This window comes from Gymnodraco acuticeps, unplaced genomic scaffold, assembly GCF_902827175.1.
Source record: "Gymnodraco acuticeps unplaced genomic scaffold, fGymAcu1.1, whole genome shotgun sequence".
NCBI classification, from domain to species: Eukaryota; Metazoa; Chordata; class Actinopteri; order Perciformes; family Bathydraconidae; genus Gymnodraco; species Gymnodraco acuticeps.
The window spans coordinates 3,036,998-3,060,401 of NW_022990940.1; the positions used below are offsets into that span (position 1 = coordinate 3,036,998).

General features: G+C 39.0%; 1 protein-coding gene across 14 annotated transcripts in view; it reads right to left on the minus strand.

Annotated features, from left to right (window-relative positions):
• Window positions 1-23,404, minus strand: part of LOC117558462 (adhesion G protein-coupled receptor L2-like) — a 130,392-nt gene that overhangs the window by 71,997 nt on the left and 34,991 nt on the right. For 6 of the 14 annotated variants that reach the window (XM_034234678.1, XM_034234683.1, XM_034234692.1 and 3 more), the window contains exon 1: window positions 12,570-13,182. The exons of 2 other annotated variants lie outside the window; for them this stretch is intronic. The gene's annotated coding sequence lies outside the window, so the exon portion shown is untranslated. Of the gene's footprint in view, window positions 1-12,569; window positions 13,183-23,404 lie in introns of those variants that run through there. 6 more of the 14 variants (XM_034234680.1, XM_034234681.1, XM_034234686.1 and 3 more) reach the window with 1 other exon arrangement.

The following is a 23,404-nucleotide window of genomic DNA, read 5'->3' on the forward strand; positions in this document are numbered from 1 at the left end:
CTCATTAATACTCTAAAACCACTAAAAATCACATTTAGATTTCCTGAAAGAGACTTTATTTGACAGAATTAAAAACAAAATATCAGTAGCTCTATTGATATTTCTCAGTCATAATTCAGAAAAAAATTATTTGAATCTTGTGTTATATTTTTGAAAACTGGATCTCTGGGTTGTGGAGTGAGGCGGTCACACTGGGCTCACCTAAATTGCAATTTTTTTTTTTATATTTCTTTTAACAATTAATCAAGAACATATTCAAATATAAAAAAAATAAAAAATGTTAGTTGCAGTCCTACTACTACTATATGACAATAGACATAGATAGATGGATGTTTAATTATTTTTCTGAATTATTTATAATATTAACAGGGCAAAACGGAAACATAATATAGATATGTTTTATTTTTGCAGAATATTCTCCAGTTTTAAATAGTGTCCTTTTAGGCTGATGAGTAACCGCTACCTAAAGAGTTTAACAGGCTTTTTTCATTTAATCCATACTGAGCAAAACAACTTAAAAAAGTTTAACACTTGAATTATCTTTGCATAACACGGAGTACTACAATTACCTCCAATCTGCCCATACGAGCAACTCCATTCCCTCATTCAGCAGCACAGCTGTTGTGTTAGGTAGTGAGGCTTTAATTTTAATCAGAAGAACATTAACTGTTGATCAGAAATGTTACATCACTCCAACAAGCTGTTAATTTTCTCCTGACGTCCTGAATTACACTTCATGCTCAGTGCATCTTATTGATTTAGAAGCTATTTCAAGTTATATGGTTCCTTTTAGCTGGAAAATACTTTAATGTAGCGAGGATGACAACTTCATGGCTCACTTCACGTTCACTGACACATCTATCCCCCTGGTTTCATCTCCTCCTGTTGTAGATTCATTGTAAAGTTAAAGGTTTTGCCCAACTAAAAGCACATTTGGGTCCCAAATCCAGTCTGCTTTGCATTACCTCTGCATGTTCAGCACATGGGCTGCTTTAGTACTCTGCACGTTTTGTGTGGTCCCTTTTCATTCAGCGTCTTTAGTGACTGACTGATTCATTTGCCTTCATTCAGGGCTGTAATATGCACTCAAGGGCAAACTGACATTATTTAATTGTTGCTTGAGTTTAACAGTTATACACAAAGTAATAAAGGGACATTTTGTTAAAGAAAGTAAGCAAAAGTGTGAAGTGTGTGATGATACAAACAAGCAGAGGCACACATTCCTCAAGACGAGAGCTGAACTACATTTCACATTATCAATCACAATTCAACAAAACAACAAACCCTCTAAAATGATATATAATCTAATAATCTAGATTAAAGGATATATGTTGTTTTTCCCTGTTTCATTGCAAACTGAATATTTTTGGGATTGTTGGAAAGTTGGTTACACAAAACAAGCTTTTTAATTAAGAAAATAATTACCAATTCACTAGGAGGAAAACATTATCATTATCTGCAGCCCTGGCATTTTTCTAAATGATCATAACTGCAATACTAAACCAAAAATGTGCGCTTCTCATTTTATTACTTTTCAATTAGAACTTGGTTAGAACCGTTTAAATGGTCATAATATTGAAAGACAAAATTATCCACAACGATAGTAAGTAAAGTCCATATAATATTAACTAATATTCAAGACCTACTTTACACATGGCACTCAAACAAGACATTACAACCCCCTAAAATGTGGCATAAAAGGGATGATGGGTTTATAGAGGAAGAAAAAGAATAAAATCAATGTGGAAAAGCTAATACAGTGAGTACAAATATTTGAACATATAAATATCAAGAGCGTTAGAAGAAGCTGTGACTACGTTCCCAACAAGAGTTGAAGTGTGTAATTTTCTTGGGGAAGTAAAGTCTCTGCTAAAAGAGGTGGGAATCTGTTCCACACTCAGCACTGCAGGATGTCCCTTGATGTTAAACACTGTTTAGATCTGCTGATGGGGGAATTTGAGTAATTCAAGAAACCACTGCAAAGCACGGTGCTGCTACAGTAGTCCTGTAAAATTGTCTCGCACACCTTGGCCATACATAACGGTGTGGAGTAATACTCAGTCCTAATGAGTCCCACGAGACGGCTGCCAATGTTATTATAGACTCACCACCGTGTAATACAGTCAACAGTTTTCTCTGCACGTAATCTCATCAGAATGCGGATAAATGTGAAAGAAACGATGAACATCATCTTGTGCTTTTATACTTTTGTTTATGACCGGTAACCCAATGCATGTTTGCGTCTTGGCCCTGGACAAAAGTGTTTTCTAAAGGGCATCTTCAAAATCAATACCTGCTCTGTAAAGGCAGAGATATTCAGCGGGAGATGTTTTATTGTGTTTACCAGTTAAGTGTCTGTTCTTAGCAAACACTGAAAGTCGCCATGAATACTTTCTTTAATTTAAACTTTCCTGTAGTTATTTGAATCAGAAGTTAATTGCATTCATCTGTATCTTCCTTGTTATTACTTTTCAGCTCTGTTTCTGGTCTCTACTAACTCTAAAGGACAATATCTGGCTTTTTACCGGCTAACCGTTCCACTGTGTTATCCAGTTACTCACTTAGTTTGCTGCACATGGCATGTGGCACTGGGCAGGCAGTGTACAATTGGTTTTTGTAGCTTTTTTAAACAAAAAAAACATGATATGAGAGCAGTGTGATTGAACCAAAACAGTAAGATTGTGAGCTGTAAACCATAACAATAATCTAAAAGACTTGTTGGGAGAATTGCAGATTGAAATAATAACTATCTGGGGGCAATCAATTGTTAATGTTTTTAAAAAAGTACAAGTGCAGCTTCAAATCAAGATTTCACCAACTATTCTATTTAGGCAGTGGTTTTGTTCAGCTGCTTGTGCTTAAACAGCATTTCAATTTTTTGGGCATTTCTAGGAAAATAGTTACCGTTATAAGGACATGCTAGTGGCAGCAAATGTCCGTTTGTTTGCTCTGATTTGGAAATTGTGGAACCTTAAAAATATTGTATTAATGTTTGAGAGAAAGCAGGAACAAATTACTAAAATGTGCAAATGTTCTGTTTCGTGTCATTTTGAAAAAAAATTCAGAGGAATACTGGAGGGATTGGCCTGGATATCGATTTTAATTCAATTTGTCAAAACATTATTAATCTTAAATGAAAACATGTTTGCACTGGCCTGTTCAAATCTAATAGCATTCATTAAAGGAAGATCATCCTGCATTTCTGCTCTAATTAGAATATTTCTTTTGTAAGCTTAAAATATTATTATCCATTTCTAAAATATGATATTGTTTGGCTCCACAGTTTGGCTGTATGGAGTTGGAAATGAGCCATTGACTTAATGTGTACCCACGCTCTGAAAGCATAGACGTGTTGCTTGTTTCAATTGAAAGTCGTTTTTCTTCAGTATTGGTTTGTATTAATTTGTCCACCCACTTTGTCTGTTCCTTCAGAAACAAAGACACAAGCTTCACCTTGCAGCATTTCTAGTGGGAAATAGAAACTGGATGGACTTGTTTTTCTTGTTCCTTTTTACATAATTACTTCCTTTCTTCGCCGTGACAGTCTCAGGGTTATTACTTAAGACTTACTGCTCCTGGTTCAGCTGTAAAGCACTTTATTTTTGAAAGATGTCCCAATGCAGGTTTACTGCTTCATAGCAGTTAGACGAGTAAGACTCACCCCTGCTGTTAAACAAAAAGCTGAAAACATACTTTCGTAAGAACTGCTTCAACCTGAGTTTTTACTTTTAAGTCAGAATGGACAAAAATACCACATAATTAGTACACAACATAGCCTCTCAACAACTAAATAACTTGGGACTTCTGGAAAGCAAGATTGGCCAGACTTCAGGTCTTAAATGCACAAAATGTGTAAGATTTTGACAAAAGACAGGCGGTTTATAGAGCCAAATGTAGCAATTTCAGGTTACATTTTTAATTGAATGTAAAATGGAGGCTAGAATGCATCTTAAAGGACAATACCGCTGAATTTTAGCATGCCAAATGATACACATTTCCACAAAGTTTTTCTGCTCGCTCCATTGTAACGCAAACTGAAGGGCCATACAAGTGTGGGGAGACTGAATTGGAACAATGATGAAAGTGCGTGCTAAAAGAATCAGGACAGCTGTCAGGGTGAACGGGCGTACATTTAGTGGCGAAGGACAGATTTGACTGAAATGCGGCAATGTGTCTGTTGTACAGTCGCTCTGTATGCAGCATGTTTTACTGTTTGTCATTCAGGGTCAAACCTCCATTTCATAGTTTAAAAGCAGATTAGACCCTGGCTGTGCGGTTTCTTACTACAAACATACTCAGAAATACTGTTTATGCTGCCTTGGCCCAAGGACATAACAATATAAAGAACCCATATATATAAAAAAGTCTATTATGACATTTGGAAGTATTTACTTTTGGCTTAAAGGTCCCATGTCATGGCCATTTCCACTGATCATAATTCCATTGTTGAGGTCTACTAGAATAGATTTATACTGTGCAATTTTCCAAACTCACTTTGGTTTCGCATACAGCATCTCTGTAAAGTATGTGTATTCAGCAGTATTCACTCTCTCCACTAAACGGCTCGTTGCAGCTCTTGCCCCCCCTCCCTGTGAGCCCAGTGTGCTCCGATTGGTCGGGACCAGTCGGGACGTTGTGAATCGCGCTGAGCTCCGTGGAGGTGTGATTTCCTTGTTAGCGATACACAGCGAAACACAGCCAAACTCATCCTGAGCACACACAAAGTCACAGCCGAAGTAAAAACAATAAGTGTGGCTTGATATTGAGTAAGAAAAAGGTTGATAAACGCTGTGAGAATGGGTCTGCAGAGAGAATTTCGCCGCAATCCCAACTGTCTGTTATCAGCCTGCAGCCCGGGAGGAGAAATCAGCAGAGCTGCATGCACTGAGTGTGTGAGGAAGTCCGTGGATTGGTCAATTTGGACCAATCAGCGGGGGCTTAACGTAACGGCTCCGCGGACGTAACGTAACGGCTCCACGGATTGGTCCATTTCGTTCCGGGGACGACATGACATCATGATGTACCCGGAAGAATCAAATGGACAGTGACGTATCTCCAACGAGGCGTTTTGGGGAGGTATTTTCTGTGTTAGAGTTTTACTCGCTACATGGTGTACTTTGAAGGTTTTGACTCTGCACACCATTACATGCATAAAAACCTTCATAACACAAGGGGACGGGTAATAACCGGAAAAGCATGACATGTCACCTTTAACAGTTCAAGAACACTACTTGAACTGTGAATGTGCTACAGGGGTGTCAAACTCAATTTAATCCCGGGCCACATTAGCATCATGGTTGCACTCAAAGGGCCGGTTGTGACTTTAAGACTATACATATTTGATATATATAAAATAATGTATTATATTACATAATTTCCTGTGCATTGGATTATTATCGGATAGGGTAATAACTTCATAATTAATAACTACGTCTGAAAGCAGAAGTCTAGGGCAAATCATTGCAAGTCTCTTCAGTGCGCATGTCACAAAACGAGATGCATTGTGGGACATGTAGTTTATGGGCAATGTGCCTCTGTAAAGTGGCATGTAACCGTATAATAAACGTATTATATTCTTTACATGCTCTTGCGGGCCACATTAAATGAAGTTGCGGGCCGGATTTGGCCCCCGGGCCTTGAGTTTGACACCCCTGTGCTAGAGCATCTGATCACTAGACTGTTTGTATAGGGTTTCAACCAACAATTATTTAAATGAGAGCTTAATCAGTTGATCTTTTCACATTTAAATAATGAATATTTGACAGTTTAAAATGTAAGAAAACAGGAAAAACAGCATTTACAAGAACCAGCAGCTCAATGTGACATCTTTTTTTGCTTCATTTGTCTGACAGACAGTCCAAACCTATAAGATATTCAGTGATACATAACAGAGAAAAACTCTTTAACAATTCTGACTAAATGTCCATTTGACAAAAGTAGCTAACTGTCAATTTTACAAAAGTAGCAGGGCCAGAGTGTTATGTGTACTCCCGTATAAACCAACAAATATAAACAACAAAACAGCCACCGTACCATACTCAATACTTCAGATAGAGAGAAAATGTCTCTATAGATGCAATGCTGTTCCCTGCTGCCAAGTTTCCCTTGTGCTGTGAGGCTTAGCCCAACAGTAGTGTAAAGGATGCATGCTTCTTTTATTTTATTTTGAGCCCCCCGCCTCCTGTTTTGTTTTGTTCTCCTGCAGTACATCATTCCTTTGGGTGTTTGCGCGGTGTCCCTTAGTTACCGGATAAGAGAACCAGCAGCTCAGAGAGTTAAAAGCATGCCCTGTCCCACTCATACTAACAAGACCATTAATAATTCACCCTCATCGGGAAGCATTATCTAACAGCTTTATAAAAAATGTAAGATGGTGGGTGACAACACGGAACCAGGAAGAAAGTGCTCAGTAAGAGGACACTTCAGGTGTCGACAATGTTGGCAACAGATATGTTAAAGTGGAGGCAGAGTGTGGACGCCGTGTCAGCCAGCTGATTTAACCATAAAAGACTGAGGCCTCGCAGACTTTAGGGGAAAGTCAACAAGAAGACACATCTTCTCTTGCCTCAGCCGTGTGTGTGGGTGTGAGTGTGTATGTGTGTGTGAGTGAGTGCAGCACAGAGGTGTAAGCATTTGGCCGGCTGTATTAACGCACAGGCTCATTCTCATTGACAGTGAAATCCCTCTAAGCCTAGATCAATTAAATCCAGCTCTGATGTAATTAAAATGTCCTAACAAAGGTTTTAGGAGCACAGGACAGAAACCTACCCATTGACAATAAGCTCAGTTCGATCTATAGCACCATCTCAAAGAAAATAGTCTAAGATTAGAAGCAGTCTTTCTTTGGTCATGCAAAAAGCATCCATTCATGGCTGCTGTGCTCAAAACAAGTCTTTGTATCCCTAAATAATGTCAAGATATCACTTAATATAATGTATAAAGTACATGAGCTCAATTGAAACACAATTATGCTGTAAGATGTTTTATCTGGAACATACATAAAGTAAAATACTCATTAATCTACAGTCCTGAAGAAACCTGGGCTTGTTTATGTAGCCTGGACTAGGAAGAAAACTAATTATTTTCTTCTTTTAAGTACATTTGATGCTCGACTATGCTCGGCTGAGAAATGACATAATGCTTATGAGTCTCCTAATTAAAACTCGGCAGTGGAGTGATTAGCAATCACAACTTCACTCTTCAAATATCAAGATCTGATTTGCTTGGCTGATCAACAACAAGCCTCCTTTTCTCCCTGCAACTCACAGAGCCTGCAGCCTGCCTCTCTCTGTAATAGGGAGGCCTTTGAAGTGGAGAAAATCTACCATAAAGGGATTAAACGCTGCTGATGAATGTGTAAATGTTTTACATTATAATTCATCATAGTATGGAACCCAAGAAGAAAAAAAATCTATAAAATTACTTATGGCAGCCTCCAAAATTAAACTTGAAAGATGTTCCCTCGCTGATCCGAGGAGGGACTATTCCACAGACAGAGAGAGAGCAAGATGGCTGACTGCACTGGCATGTTGTGAAAGCACGCCCTGCCATCCTAGGTAATAGATTCTCTTTGCTGTGTGACGCCCACTGCTTCTCATCTTCTGTGACAACACCTGCCAATCACAGCCTAGGGAACGTTCAAGGGCTTTGACAATATCTCCTCACCTTAAAAACACATTGGCTTCATCATTAGACACCAGGTGACACCAAGTAGGCATCAAATAGCCATTAGACGTGGCAGGCAAATAACTGACAGTTGACGGGTAATCCAGTGCATATTTTTTTAAAAAGCACTCCGAAAACTGGCAAAAAAAGCATTTTTATCCTTAAACACACGAAAACAAAATGGATATGACACTTCAGTGTTAAGAGAGTACTAAAATATGGAAGGATTTCATGATATTTTAGAGAATCTGTTGTACAAATGATCAATTTAGCCTTTTAATATACAGAGTAACTGGTTTCTCTGGAAAACAAATGCACCTCTCATGTGAAAGCATTTAATAAAAATAATTCAAGCCTTCTATCACGTGCGGAGTCCCTGCAGATTGCTCAATTGGAAAATAATACATGACTTTGGTTGTACACCTGTTACCATTTCTTTCATTTTAATGCAAAATGAGATATAACAATGTTACACCAGATCAGCAGAGTGATTTGCATTTTTATGTGATTCCTGAACACTTTGGAGATTTTTTCTGCAGTGAAGCATGGCCTGAACCACAATTTCTAGGATAATTATATGATACTATTTAGGAATTTGAGGAAGAGAGGTATTTCCCCAGTTGAAGACAGATGACCTGTCAGAAACACCTAATAGCAACACAAAGCCTTCGGCCTTTAATCTGCACACTTCCTGTGACCTATACTATGACAGAACCAAATAAAGAACACTATCTTTGTTTCCCCCTGAGACAGACCAGTGTCCTCATATGCTAATGTCAGCCAGTGTTGGAGAAGAAGCTCCGAGGGCAGCCCAGACAACTCACAGGTCAGTGCTAATCTTCTGATATACGGGGCCTAAAGACCCGGGACACATCCATCACACGCCGCCAACGGCCTCCAACAGGGAGAGATCGGCACACACCAAAGAGTTAACACACAACCCAAAGAGACCTCTGATGATCCATCACTCAGGAATCAGCCTCCTTTAGAGCAGGAGCGTCCTTTAAACAACACAGAGAGAGGAGCTTTCTTAGCTTTGCGATGAGAGCCAGCGTGACTGCTAGACCTTAGCTCCAAGCCTCTGTTGATCATTAAACATCCATTTTAAACCAGTGGGGGAAAGTTAACTGTCATTTTAAACACAGGAGGTGGTCGTAGGGGAGAGATTTTTCCCTCTCTCAGATGTATTTTCTCGCTGAAAGGGGCAAGACTATATATCCATCCATCGAGTTAACTACTCTAACGCGCAATCATTCGTTCCAGTCATCTGTCTCTTTATTTTTGAGGCTAGCCACCAAATGGCTATGATGGGTTTTTGCAGTTAAATCAGAAACTCACCCCCGTAGCACTTTGTTAAATAAACAAAATGCCCTTTGCGTTTCTTCCGCTCCTCTGCTGCATATTTTTCTTCTTTCTTGGGCTAAATGTGAACAGCTTCGATGTCATTTGAAAAATATTTTTTGGGGTGGGTGCCTCTTCAAAGAATCCCTGGTAAATGTCAGGTTTGGTGTCAGCACTTCAGAATCAGAGACTACTTTCTAGACTCCAGACCATTTTGCAGTAACACTCAGCCAGGGAAGAAATCCATCGTAGGATGAGCACTGATGCCCATTTCTCCACTGATGGCAGCCTCGAAAGAGCAGAATGCATGTACCTCTCCTCTTCAGCAACTTTTCAATAATTTGAACAACCAGGCTTGGCCCAGGACACCACGGTAAGATTTCCACTCCTCTCCTCGACTTAACAAACTAACCACACTTGCTATTGCTGTCACCCCTGCCCTATCCTCCCACACATATGTAAGCAGCAAGAAGCCTTTTCTATGGGCTTTGTCAGATGTCATTGTAGGAAACATATATAAAAGGAAAGGACTGCTATAAAGGCAGTTCAACAGGAAAAAGGAATTACACAATTCAACACAAAGACAAGTCAAATGCAATCAAAACTGTCTTCCGTCATTCATCACTCCCTCTTTCTCTCCATTTGTTTGTTCAACTTTTTCACTGTGAGCGTATCAGAGAAACTGAACAAGACAGCTGTCAAACTCGTCAACCGTGAGGGAAGATGGCAGGTGAAGTCCTCTCTTTTTCCTTCCCATTCCTTCTCTCCGGGTTAAAAACGTCCACTCTTGGCTCCTTTTTTTTACTTTTGTGAGGTTATTTTGTCCAAACAAAGAAAGGAGCAAGCTCTCTTCTCTAGCAGGTTGGCTTATGTTATTATCCTGGAGCGGGATGATCATGAAGGGGCCACCGACTCCTACTGCGCTCCCAATGGCATTTATATTCCCTATCTCCGTGTAATAACATCTTACACGCTGTACTTTATTTTACTATTAACCTATGCTGATGCTACTTCCAAAGTAAGGGCATGTAAAAAGGCAAGAAAGCACTTTGTTCCCCTTTGTGCCTGGTCAAAATTCTCCTCTATTAAACCAGCCTTAAATTGCAGAGAACATTAGGCCGTGTTTCACAAGACAAAGAAGAAATCCATCAAAATAAACAGTATCCTGCCGCAGTCTTTCACCGACAAACAACAGCTGCACAGAATGGGAAATAAATATTATCTCAGCGACAGAAAAACAATCAGACACCACCAGGTACTCAGAGTCGCTCACAAAGCTTGAATGCTCTCCGTCTTCACATCTACACTCGCTGAATGTGGAATTAAGCAATGTATTTAGCACCTGAAAACAAATTCAGTTTGAGCATTTCTGGCATTGTCTGGCACAGGAAAATTGCCAGGCAAAATAAGTAAACAGATTTTCGTCAAGTTATTTATGCTTTGTCTTTTTTCTCGCTATGGACGCAGTGGGTTCTCCTCCCTGAAAATCCAATAAAGACCTTTCTTGATGTTGTATACTCTTGCTGTGGAATACTGGGCTAAATGTTTTAACAGGACAAAATCTTTTTAACATAACCACGTCACAGAACGGCATCCAACATTTCCGCTAAATACATGGCTTCTGTTCTGGTGTTAGATTATGGCCAACAATTTCTTCCAATCCACACTGAATCTGCTTCCAACAAAAACACACACTTCACACACACACACACACACTTCACACACACACACACACACACACACACACACACACACACACACACACACACACACACACACACACACACACACACTGCAGTGTCCAGCAATCCTGTCAGAAGTCTCTACCGCCACCAGCAGCAGCGGCAGCAACACTCTCAGAACAAAACTGCTCAGAGGAAGGGGGCTGGTAGCTCAAGTTCTCCCTATTGAAATTCAGACACTTTGATATGGAAATTGGCAGCTACAAAAGCGCGCTGGAATTAACACTAGCAAGCATTGAAACCATTTGCGCAATGTGAGATTAGATGGCACTTCCTCCCAAGACAACACAGACAAATGGACCAAACCAGCATGTCTGGGGCGGGTGGGAGATGGAGTGAAGGTAGAGAGAGGGGGGGAGGTGGCGAAAGAGGGAGGGAGAACATTTGTCCCCCTCCTCTGTTTGAGTTCCTTCAACAGTCCCAGCATTTTGTTTCAAGAAATAGAGTTGTATCCTGAACTGAAATGCAGAGAATTTTTCAAAGTGCAACATCTGTATTCACCAGTCATACATCCCATCAGCAGGGGGATACAATGACCTTTTCCTCCTCAGGAATCACTGATGGGCATGTCAGCATCAAGCAGCTACATTAAACATCACCCCAGTCAACAAGTCTTTTTTGTCTAGTCCTCCAAAATGGCTGTCATGACAGAAAAGCTTCTCCGCCACGGTAAAAAATGCTTGGATTATTCTGGTGGCTAGTCCATTTCTCACACTGTGCATATGTCTTATATAATGTTGCAGTTCTCTTTGATCACAACTGAATCGCTCAATGCTTTGGGTTTGCTTTTATGTCTGAAAAAAAAGCCGGATTTAAGAAGGGTCATCATATACATGTACCTCCCTGCATGAAAGCAGTTATATAAGTATATGCAAAGGGAAGCTCTCAGTTTTCGAAATGGCCAGTTATATAAGGTTGCACCACGTTCCACATTTGGTTCTGATAGTATGGATTTTGTGTAAATGTTATTTAACCTTGATATTTTAGTCTGCCATAGCCTTGCTCTCCTGTGGTTTCAAGCTCAAGTCTATGCAGCCCTATCTCTAAGAGCTTCACGTGAGAATGAGATATATGGTTCCCTTCGCCTGTAAAAACTATATCTGTCAATGTGTGTGTGTGTGTGTGTGTGTGTGTGTGTGTGTGTGTGTGTGTGTGTGTGTGTGTGTGTGTGTATATCCCATCATCACACATGGCTGGCTCAGGTCTGTGAATTATACATGCTCTGTGAAATGATCTTATTTTATAGCCGCAAAATGGAGAAGTAAATGGAGACAGTAAGTGACATCCAACTACTTAGCTCCTGGTGTCCTGAAACTGGGTGGAGATGTTTGTGTGAGCTCTTTTTTTCCACCATGTTATCACTCTGATTGTCATCACTGAATTTAATCAACTCCCATTTAGCTTTTTATAGGCTTTTGATTCAAACACAGGCTTTTTTTTGTCAGTGTTCAAAATAATAAAATGTGTAACACTTAGAAATCCCCTTGAAAACAAGCATTTTCACACATATGTAGCGTACTGAAGAATTCATTCAGAGTGAGCTTTTGATTTAAACTTAAACATAAGCACTGGTTTGACCTTAATTTATCCAAGTAATTTAATATTAATCAAAAGTCTGGAGGTTCCAGAGACTAGAGGATAACATCATGCCATATTGTGTATTGATCTCAACACAACAGCTTGAGGGGCCCGTGGAACCTTTTTCTGACATTTGCCTTATGATATCCAGGGAGTTTAAATAAATGGTATTGATTCCGCAGAGGCATAACCCGGCATCTCCCTTGAAACACTCAAAACATCCGCTTTTAAAAGGCTACTTACTGTGGTACGCCGTGCCAAAATATGGATCCCGGCATGGAGTGTGAATTTCAGATCAACACTAGGAGCCCCCCTCCTCTCCTTTTTTTCAGAAGAGGCCCCCAGAAACTAAGCAGCGGGTCGCACAAAGACGGCTGGGGCTCGGCTGCATGCTCTACTTTCTTCACTGGGGACAGATGGTGGGGTTTCCTGTGGCAGGTATCTGTTCCTCTTCAAGCCAGAAGGTCCGGGACCGGACGAATAGCTCCATGTCGAAGGGTCTGTTCAAAAGTAATGATCGTTACTCCCCCCCTCCTTCCTCCTGTGCGTGCAGCCAGGCTCCTTCCGACACGAGCGCTATACGGGTAGACTGCATAAAAAAAGATCACTTCAAGGAGTGAGCGCCCCAGTCTCGCTACGAAATGAAACTCCGAGCACGTCAAGTCTGTGTGGAGGTCTCCAGCTGCCTGATTTAGAGATGAAGCCCCGGAGAGGGTTATTATGACTTCTTCAGTCTAGCTTTCTCTGCGCTGCTGGTTGTTCCCTCTGCGCCTCATCCACACGCCGTGCAGACAGTCGGAGCTACAGCCGGACTGGAGGCAAACAAGGCGAGGAGAAACGGCGCACTGGTCCCTTCTCTGCAGCAGCTGGCTGTGCAGGGCGGCGCACAAAACCTGAGCTGGAGTCCTGGCAAGACACGGACTGGATCCTACTGCTAATTATGACAGCCCGCATTAAAGGCTAATGTTATAATATTAAACCCTTAAGGCCTATATCTGCTGTGTGCTCAGATTTCATGCATGTGTTAAAGCACAAACACAATCTGCTATATTTCCTCCTAGCTTAGACAAACCCATGATTCCCCACGGTTTGATGGAGTGTGAAAACAAGGCCAATTATTACCAAAAGCATGTTAATGATAATTAGTATTTTATGATAAAAAACATTAAATAATTGAGGATGAAAAAATACTTGATTTAATTTGTGGATTTCGACAGAATATACTATTTTTTGTGCATTTGTCCTTGTAACAGGGTCACTCATGTTAGGAGAGAGATTCATCTTAATTTGAGCACTTGAAAATCATCATGTTTCTATTATATAACATTAAAGCATCTAATCAGATGGCGCGAACAGCAGGATATGAAGATAAAAGCATATGAAGATGAGTGATAAAGTTGACTGATAGAAAATGATCTGCAACTATACTGGAATTCACTAATCCTTTAAGATGAACATTGTATTGTTCCAGCTTCTCACTTATGAAGATGAGCAGCTCTCTTTGTGAGAAAAACAGAATATCTGTATGGTTTTTGAGTGATGATTAGACAAAGCAAGCTATTTGGAGAAGTCAATTTGTGTTTTATAACATATTATAGATCAAATGATACAGATTAGTTGATACTAAAAATACTTAGTTGCATCCCTAAAATGTACAAAATCACCACTAAGTAACTGCAGCTATAGCATGTCAGAGTGGTAAATTCCAATTGTGTAGAGAATGCAAAGAGTCAATAAATAGTGCGTACAGTATGCCCAGCTATGTTATAACATAGCCAGTGAGTGGGTTTGTTTTGTGTAGAGTGTAAATAGTAATATAAAAATGCATGACAATACTTGCTGAAAGAAGAACCACAATATACAATCCTAAGACTTAACCCTCTGCCTTCACTTTGCACACAACAGATCCAGTAGTCATATTCATACAAACGTGCACCTAACCTTCCTGAATACATTGATATTCAATCAGTTTCTCAGAGCAGGGGGTGATACACGATGCGTGCAAACATTCAGTGTCCTTTCATATGTACATGGGAAAACTCAATGTTCAGGGCCTTGCATTTAATTGTATTTTTATCAACATGGGAAAGCATCTGAAACAGGATTTTGGAACATTAAACATTACAATGCTTCACAGAGATCTCATAAATATATTTACTACATTAAATGAAATGTACAATCATGTAAATAAAACTATGTTGAACATGGAAAGTTATTTATATGGGAATAAATTGCCACCAATTTGTATTTTTGCATCAAATTCAAAATGCATTTTTCCCTTCATAGGTAAAAGGAATATATGAATATCATTTACACATCCATACCCCCATTACGCTGTATATATATATATATATATATATATATATATATAATATGTATATACGCTGCCGTTCAAATGTTTAGATTCGCCTGCCTGGAAGCTTGATCATGTACAATCATATTGTTGAATGGTTTCTCATTTTAGGTTGTAGAAAGTCCTATTTACAAATATATATTATTTTGGGTCTTGCTAAATAGTTTGTGTGTTTTGCATTGAGGACAAACTGCTGTACAATGGTTTAACCAAAGGACAGAAAGATACACAGATCCCTCTGAGCAACATTTCAATAGGTATATAAAATATCCCCAATGACTGGTAAGAGTAATTTGAAGCTTATTATCAAAATCTGAAGGTTACTATTTCAGTGTCAAGTGCACAGCAATTCCTTAAAAAAAACACTGCAATAAACAGGTGACTTGCTTTGCAAAGCTATTATTAATACTTCAAAATATAAGGTTAGTTTAATATCTACTGGAATTTATACGAAATGCATAATAAGAAGGTATATGGGGAAAAACATTATACTCCCTTGTCAAGCAATACTGGAGTACATTTAAATAATTCAAAGTTGTAGTCATTACATTTTTTCTTTTGGGACCAAAACTATTCAGATACAAAGCTATTAATGGATGTGAATCGGTAGCTACAGCACACACCACTTACCACCAACTCCGGTGTTGATAAAAGCATTCACACTTTTCACTTTTAGACAAAAGGTGAAAAGAAAACATGTATATAATTAAATTAAAAATGCCGGCCATCATTGAGAGACAGCAGGGAAACACAGTGGCAGTGTGTGATTACTTTGATTTCACTAAATCATGTCTACTTCATACTTTCGCAAAAAAATGTATCAATGCATGCTTTTAATTTTCCTAATTCATTTATATATAGTATGAACATATAACACTGGTCAATCAATCATAAATCACAGTTGGCCGAACATTGGCATTAATGGTTGCTTCATATGAATTGGATTTGAGCTGGATGAAGTACAGGCTGAAATCTATTCTTTAAACTGAGGCTTAGTGGATCAGAAAACAAAAACTGCATAGTGTCCTATTAGAATATTATAAGGATATTATTGTGTGGCAAAAGGCCATGATGGTGTCCTGTGGGCACATCACAAGTTCTCATAGAAATATAGATGAAGGAAGGAAGATAACCACTATGGATATAATTATGTGCAATACATTTGCCTCAGTTTCTACAAATGCTTAACTTGGCACCCCAAAAACATGAAACTATAACTGATCACTGGTATGATTTGACTTTGTTGGTGAAATTACACTTCAAAGCTGGAAGCCCATTAGGATTTGACTGTAAGCTGCAAAACATAGCATTAACACGCCATCAGCAAACAAATATGATATCATCTGAATGACAAACTGGACATCAGCGTGTTCGAGCAAAGCAGATCCCTAATTATTTACTCATGATTTGTTGACTGCTTCGATTTGCCAGCTGCAGGCTACATCTTTTTTTGTCATGAAGAAAAAAGGAACAAAAACAAGAAGGAATAATGTATTTCATGATGTTCTGATTTATTCAGTCATCGCATTAAGGCTATCATTAGAAACCATTATGCGTTTTTAAGCCAAAAAAACACAGCACAATACCAGTTGATTAAATGTGTAATGTTTACCTGTGCAGTCCTACCAGCTGTGTCCTCATTTTGAACAGAGGTGTCTCTGCTTATGTGACATGCAATGTTTAATATGCTGTCTGAGCTCTATCATTTTTCTTCTAAATATCATGTGAAATTTCTGTTGTCATTTCTCAACAATCGATGTACTGTAAGAAAAATGATCTGCCCAGCTGGGAGCAGGTTTATGGTAACATTTTCCTCAGGTTTCTAAAGTTCAGCCCTATGCAGCTCTCTTTTGAACATGGTATTATACTGTGAGCGGGAGCTTTCATTCTTCCCTAACACTACGCCTATTTTTAGACTCTAACTTTTCAGCATAAAAGAGCTACCTCAGTGGTGCAAGTTTAGACGGAGGACATATTTGTCTGAGAAAAGTCTGAGAACGAAAATCCAAGTTTGGAACTATTAATGTCCTAAATATCACATCTCTTCTCTTCCTCTTATGAGCCAAAGTACATAGTTGGGTCAGTGGTCTCAGTTACACGTGGATTCAATAAAAAACAGTCCCCTGGCCGCATGGGGGAAATGTGAAATTGGGTCAAATTCACCAGGTGGAAAGTGAGAGGATTAGTGCAGAGCTCGAATGTTTTCCGAGGCGTAGTTTTACATAATAAAGAATAGAAGAGAAAAAAGAAAACAGATGCATTGATGTTGATCGACTGGAACATATTCATATTTAGAGAAACAATATTTATGTATCGCCTACTACTGAAAGTGTAAACTCTCTATTTCATTTGAACTGACCCAGGAGAGCCTAGCTTGCTGGTGTTTTATTCATTGTGGTCATGCAGTATATATGTAAATACACACAGCCGGCGCTTGTCTCTGTTTTTTTTTCTTCTTCTTTTTTATTTTTTTAAAGGACTGATGAAGTTGTCAGAAAATGCTTGGCTTGGCTTTTTTGCCGCAGCCCTTCATACTTGTCTGCGTTCAGCATGCAATCAAAACCTTTGACACAAAATAACTAAGAATCAAGACTTATTTTTGCTGCTGACTCATCCAAAGAGTGTAAATAAAATTCACAGCGAGAGATTAGACTTAATCATAAGAACACTCCCCATGCTGTAAATTATAGGTTTTTACGAGCCTCCAGTGTAAGCCACATTGAAATGACAGCAGAGCTGAAACAAGTCGCTCACTTTTTCGTGTTTACTTTCCTCCATTTTATTTTGCCAAGGCTTAACCTTCACAGTCGACCATAGCTTTTGCTGAAGCAATTTGTGTTAAATAACATTTGGAAGAATAAACACCATGCATGCATACACATTACTTCCCCTATGATTGCTCATGATTGGTACTGCTTGCCTCTGTATTACAGCTTAATGTCAGGGAGAAACAAACAACCTGGTTTACCTGATTGAGCAACACATGCAACATGTTATAGAATACATTGTGGTCATGTTCAGTTGTATTGGTTATTTATTTGTTCACTCTTTACTATGTGCACACACTGCAGCATATGCTTTGAAATTGCACTCTTGCTTCATGTTCTTTTTTTTGAAAATTAGCTCCAGAAACACAATAAAACAACAGCCTGCCTGGCTTCAAATACAGAGTCAACTCCACTTCCTGTGAATCCAAAGTTGAGATTTCACATTGTATTATCTGAGTGTTAATAAAAAAAAAACACAGAGACCCCACAAAGAGACACACGTCAGAATTCAAGTCCTTTTACCTCTACATGTTGTTTTTGATTTCCCCTCATGCGATGTGTGTGTTCCCCCTCCAAATGTGCCGTTCACATTATAAGAAAAACCTCATGTAATAATGTGGGCTGTTTCAACAAACATTCATGCGGGAAATAAGAGGGTAGTTGGGAATGCTGCGGTAAATATGTCTCGAGTCATTATTAGGTGGTTTGACTCATTAAGATCAAAAGCCGCAAATTCAAAGGCGATCTCCGGGCTAAAAAGCGAAAAGATGTATTGAAAGAAGAATAAAATAATCAAAGGATCTCAACTGAGTTTTTTAAGGATTTTCTATGGGATTTGATAAATGCTCTTGTTCCACGCAGACTGAAACACAATCTCTGTTCTCTCTGCACTGAGAGGAAGCTAATTCTCTGCGGCATCCATTTCCCAGCTTATTGTGTGGAGTAGCTTTCTATAGTTTTGTAATCATAGGGCAGCTTGAGAAAGGGTGGGAATTATCATGATCTTGATGGGCTTGTAATGACGGTTCCCATGATGGAACAGGCTCGATTATAAGGCTTAACCACAACTGAGCTCTTCCGCATTCACAATAAGACAACTGAATTCAATGAGGACGAGTAGGATGGGTTTCCATCAGCTATTCATAAATCCATTACTTATATCGTATGTATAGTCTTTACTAAGTTATATAGCTTTACTGTGTGTCAAACATAACGTAACTGGATGGACATCTTTAATATAATTTATTAATACACGACTACAACATATAATATATCTTGATCTGGTCAAACTGATTACTCAATAATGCTTTATTGAAATATAAATAGTTAAAAGCCAGTTAATTAAGGATCTGTATAGCCTACTGTTACTCATATAAAAGAAAGGTAAATTCAATTTGAAACTCAAATAGTATGCGGGTATTTAAAAGTTGTTATGGAGATGGCTTTGAATTTCAGAGCCTGTACAATATAATCTCTATTGTGAAAGTTATGCAGTCCTCCTTGTTCCCCCATAAGACTTGTTTCGACTGCAGACTCCGCTGACAGAAGTTAGATCAAGCATAGAAAGCAAATTCGACTCTCTACAATAGATAAAATCTGACAAGCAACATGGATCTAGACTTGTCTTCTCTATAGATCTAACAGAACTCTGCATTTTCTCTGTCCTTGGGACCTCTGTAGAAATGCTATTATATGGGGAGAAAAGAACCGAACAAATGTGAGTAATGTACCATAGTGACTGCTTTCCAACTGTGTGATTTGCACCAAAAAAAAGTTTCTCAGCCCAAAAACACGCTTATCTGAAGAAAGCATCTCAGTCTATACTTGAGCATTTTAAAGCACTTGGTAAAGCACTTTGGAGCATTTGCTTTAATTTACTTTGCAATGGTAAATGTTTATCTTAAAGTCTTACTATAAGTGTTGTAGCTTCGTTGTTGTGCAGCGAGTCTACCCTCTTCCACATGAGGCAGAAACACTGAAACATTGGAAACAGATGCTCATTGTTCCAGTGTGAAAACGCAGACAAAAACGTCAATGGGAAAAAAAGATGTATAGCATCTAATGATTCTATTCAACCGTAGCTGATAGTTGAGTTTTCTTCCCACTGTTACTGTTTACCTGCCAAGACACAACTCTCTTTAAAGAAACACAGACAGAAGAATAAATGATTTAATACTAATAATAACTGGTCTGGCAAAACATACCGTGGTTGAATAAAGTTGTAACATAACTTAACCTCATGCAGTATAGGAGGTGGACACTTTTTAGGAAAAGAGGAAATGGGTCATCTTTGCGTGCCAGTGAAATGAATCCTGTCACTCAAGTATGAGTTCTGGGACTGCCTCTATTTTTAGTACCTCCAGTTCAGACGCATACCACAGCTAAACACTGACACAAACACAGACAAGATAAATAATAAATCCACCAAGCAGGAAAATATTATCCTCTCAAAGGTTGTTTGGAAGTCATTAATTTGCAAATCAGCTTGCAAGTAGAAAGGGGTGAAATAAATCCTTTATGCAAAACCACACGGAGGAATTGATACGCCAGGAACAGAAGCAGTTTTTATGGTGGTCTGGGACTTTTGCTGCATTTGCACTGCATAGTGTGGCTTAGCTCTACTCAACTCCAGTTTCCCATTAGCAAAAAGCTGTGGATAGTACCTGTTTTTAATACCACCTATGTAAATGTGAGTGAATACTAAAGGGGGATTAAACACCCTAAACCACAGAGAGATTTCACAAATGCGAGAATCTGCACCAACCTGCCATTTTAATGAGCTCAGCTACTGTTAGTTTGTTGTACCTGTTTGGGAAGGGCAGATCACGAAATTCCCACCTGAACAGAGGCCTACCACAAACACAATCATTTACATGGGTGTGGTGGTGTCTGCCATCACTTTCAAATAACAAAACAAAAACAACATTTGTTCTAAATCATATGTTGCAACATAGAAGTTTCTGTTATGACTGTTATTTCTGTTTCAAAATTCTCTATATGTTAAATACCTGGAAAACAAAGCAAACATGGACATTTCAGGTCAGCCAATGCCTGCTGTTCAAGGTTATTAAAGCCATATTTAATATGTAGCCCCAATATTTTCAATGCTCCATATCTAACATTCACACAACCACCTCTTTAATCATAGACCGATTTTCAGTCTTACAACATAGTGATTTCTGTTCTATCCTATCTCTGCCTTGCAGCCCACATATACATAAAGGGAAAACATCATTTTTGTCCTGGTGTTTCACTTATCGACAAAGAAAAATAAAAGACGTTTTTATTCTCTTGAAATACAGAAGCAAGGGTGAAAGTTGGAGTATTAGAAGTTAGTCATCAAGGCCATTTCCCACGGCCAACCTTTTGATCCAAAGAAATCGATAAACACTTCAGTAGGAACAAATATAAGCTAACCGTTAAATCAATAACAACCTGGTTACTTAATTGTCATCTCTATGACTTGTGGGACAATTACTCTTGTGCTCTGGTGAATATGATCAGAAAACATGACTCATTTCTTGACTGCCACTTGAAGCCAACATCTCTGCACAGCACCTTTCCGTTTAGCGTTGCGTCGACTGATGATCACAGCATTTAACAGCCACAGGTATGTCATCGTGCTGAGAGCCACCAGAAGGAGGCTTTAGCAAAGGTTTCAAGCAGCAGTTTCTATAAGTGCAGGCTCTTGTCAACTGCAGTGCCACACATACTGTAGATATAAAAAAACAGATAGAGTGTGCTATCTGTTGGGAGGAGAGGATAGTATGATATTATTCTGTAAATGACATGTGTGCAGTAAAAACACACTGAGAAGTTAACACAGATGTTTGGTCTGATATTGATGCATTTTTATTGTATAAAACCTGCAACACATAATAAACAGCAATAAAACCTACACGTATATATTCACTCTACTCCATTAGCAATGATGTGAAGGGTAGGGAAGCATGTGAAGGAGATACTTTTGCTATTTTCAAGACAGGAGTAGAAAATGTGTCGGTTTTTGAAAGTATTCATGGTAACCCCATCAATCCCGGCCCATGTCCAAAATGTTTGACAAGATTCAAAGAGGGCATTTAATGCCATGACATTTATCTTGAGACTCAACAGCAGAGAAAATAAATATGCCAATCACGGCTACTGTTGTAATCTTATTGTCCTGCAGTAGATAATGTATGCCTTTCAAGAAGGATTGATTCACATTTCAGCTTTTCTATCTTTTCCTTTCATACCCATGCCATGTGTTGAGGACTGTGGATGAACTACTGTGCTAGTATTCAGGCACAAGACTTCATGACAGATACTTTACACATGCCAGACTGTTAGACGATGGAAGACTGTGAGACAACGATAAAATGTTCATATTAAAAGCATTTACCCCTTTCCAGGCGCCAGACTGTCTGACACTGGCTCAAATTGATTCTTAATTGGGTTTGTATGGACCTCGGATCTACTGTTGATGAGCCCAGTGAAAAGTGGACATCTACTGTACGGCTTCAACGCTTCGCAGAAATGTGATAACACAACTGACCCGACCGAGGGGAAAATGTCTTCTTAAAGTTCTCGGCTGCGTTTTTAAACAATAATAGTTTTTTAAAAGATCATAATTTTAAAACAGATAATCTGCACATCTTGAGAACGGATTTAAAAGAATGATCCATCATGCAGACGCAGCAGAACAAAGCGACGGACTCAAAGGGATGTCATTACTCATCACAAGTCACAACCAGTTGGCATTAACCAGCTGTGTTGCTAGATGTCTTTTTAGGGGGCACTTGTTTTTTTTTTGGGTTGTAATAAATCACTCAGATTGGCTGTGGAATGCAACCCAGTCCTCTGGAACAGCTTGGTCTTGGTAGAGGTGATTTTCAGTTTCTAGGCTGACATTCCCCATTATCTATTTTGGCTTGCTTAGCGTGCAAACTGGGTCGTAGAGAAGGCTGGTTAAAAACTGAGCAGTGAGGGGGAAGAGGATCTTGAATGCTCCCCTGTGCCCCCCCTACAACCACCCTCTCTAGTGAAGCTCAGCATGCATCTATTTGAAGAGGAAGGGAGGGAGGTTATCCCTACCTTTGACTTGCTTATGAATTTTGTTTCTCCCCGGTCACAGAAGAGGCTTGTTACCAGAGCAAGCAGACATGGTGGATAGCCACGCTGCAAAGCTTCGTTCAAACTGAGGGGAGAATCTGCTGTGGATTAAGCCTCGTCCACAGTCTGGTCTTAATTTCACTCGGTTTGTGCCGTCAGACTGCAGGAGTGCTTCTGATTATGGTCTATAGCTTTGAAGGCTCACTACAATTTGAACAATTTCAGGAGTCAATAATAATAAAAGATAATAAGTATAATGCAGCTAAAATGGGCCTCAATTATATGTCTCATAATTCATAAGCTGTAAATGGTGTTAAAAGGATCTCATGAACACTTGATTACTGTGCAATACAGAGCATTTTTATATCTGAATAGAGTTTCTACAAATCACTGAGACATAAAAGCAATGGAGGTAAGAGCCGTAGACAGTTATACATATTTAAAGGTAAACTGAAGACTTACAGATTTGTCTCAGGCCTTGAAGCATCTTAAAGGTTTTATGTGTATTTCTTACTATTTTGTTATTTATATTCTTCATCTGTTCCTTTCCGTTTCATGGGGTAGTATTGTTAGGTTATGTATTACCATGGTATGTAATCTTAGTTTATCCTACTTCATTGTACAGCACTTTATCAACTGTGGTCCTCTTTTAAATGTGCTTCATAAAAAAATGTTCAATCGATAATTCCATATGAGTAAATGGTCCTCTTTAGACTTTAATGCAATAGATAACTTATGATAACTGAACTGATGTCATCATAAAGAGCTTGTGTATCGTTGACAGTGTGTGATATTGAGCGCTCTGATATATCAATCAAATCTAACAGTGGCAAAGATATTAATACTTTATATGTTGATATGGGGTT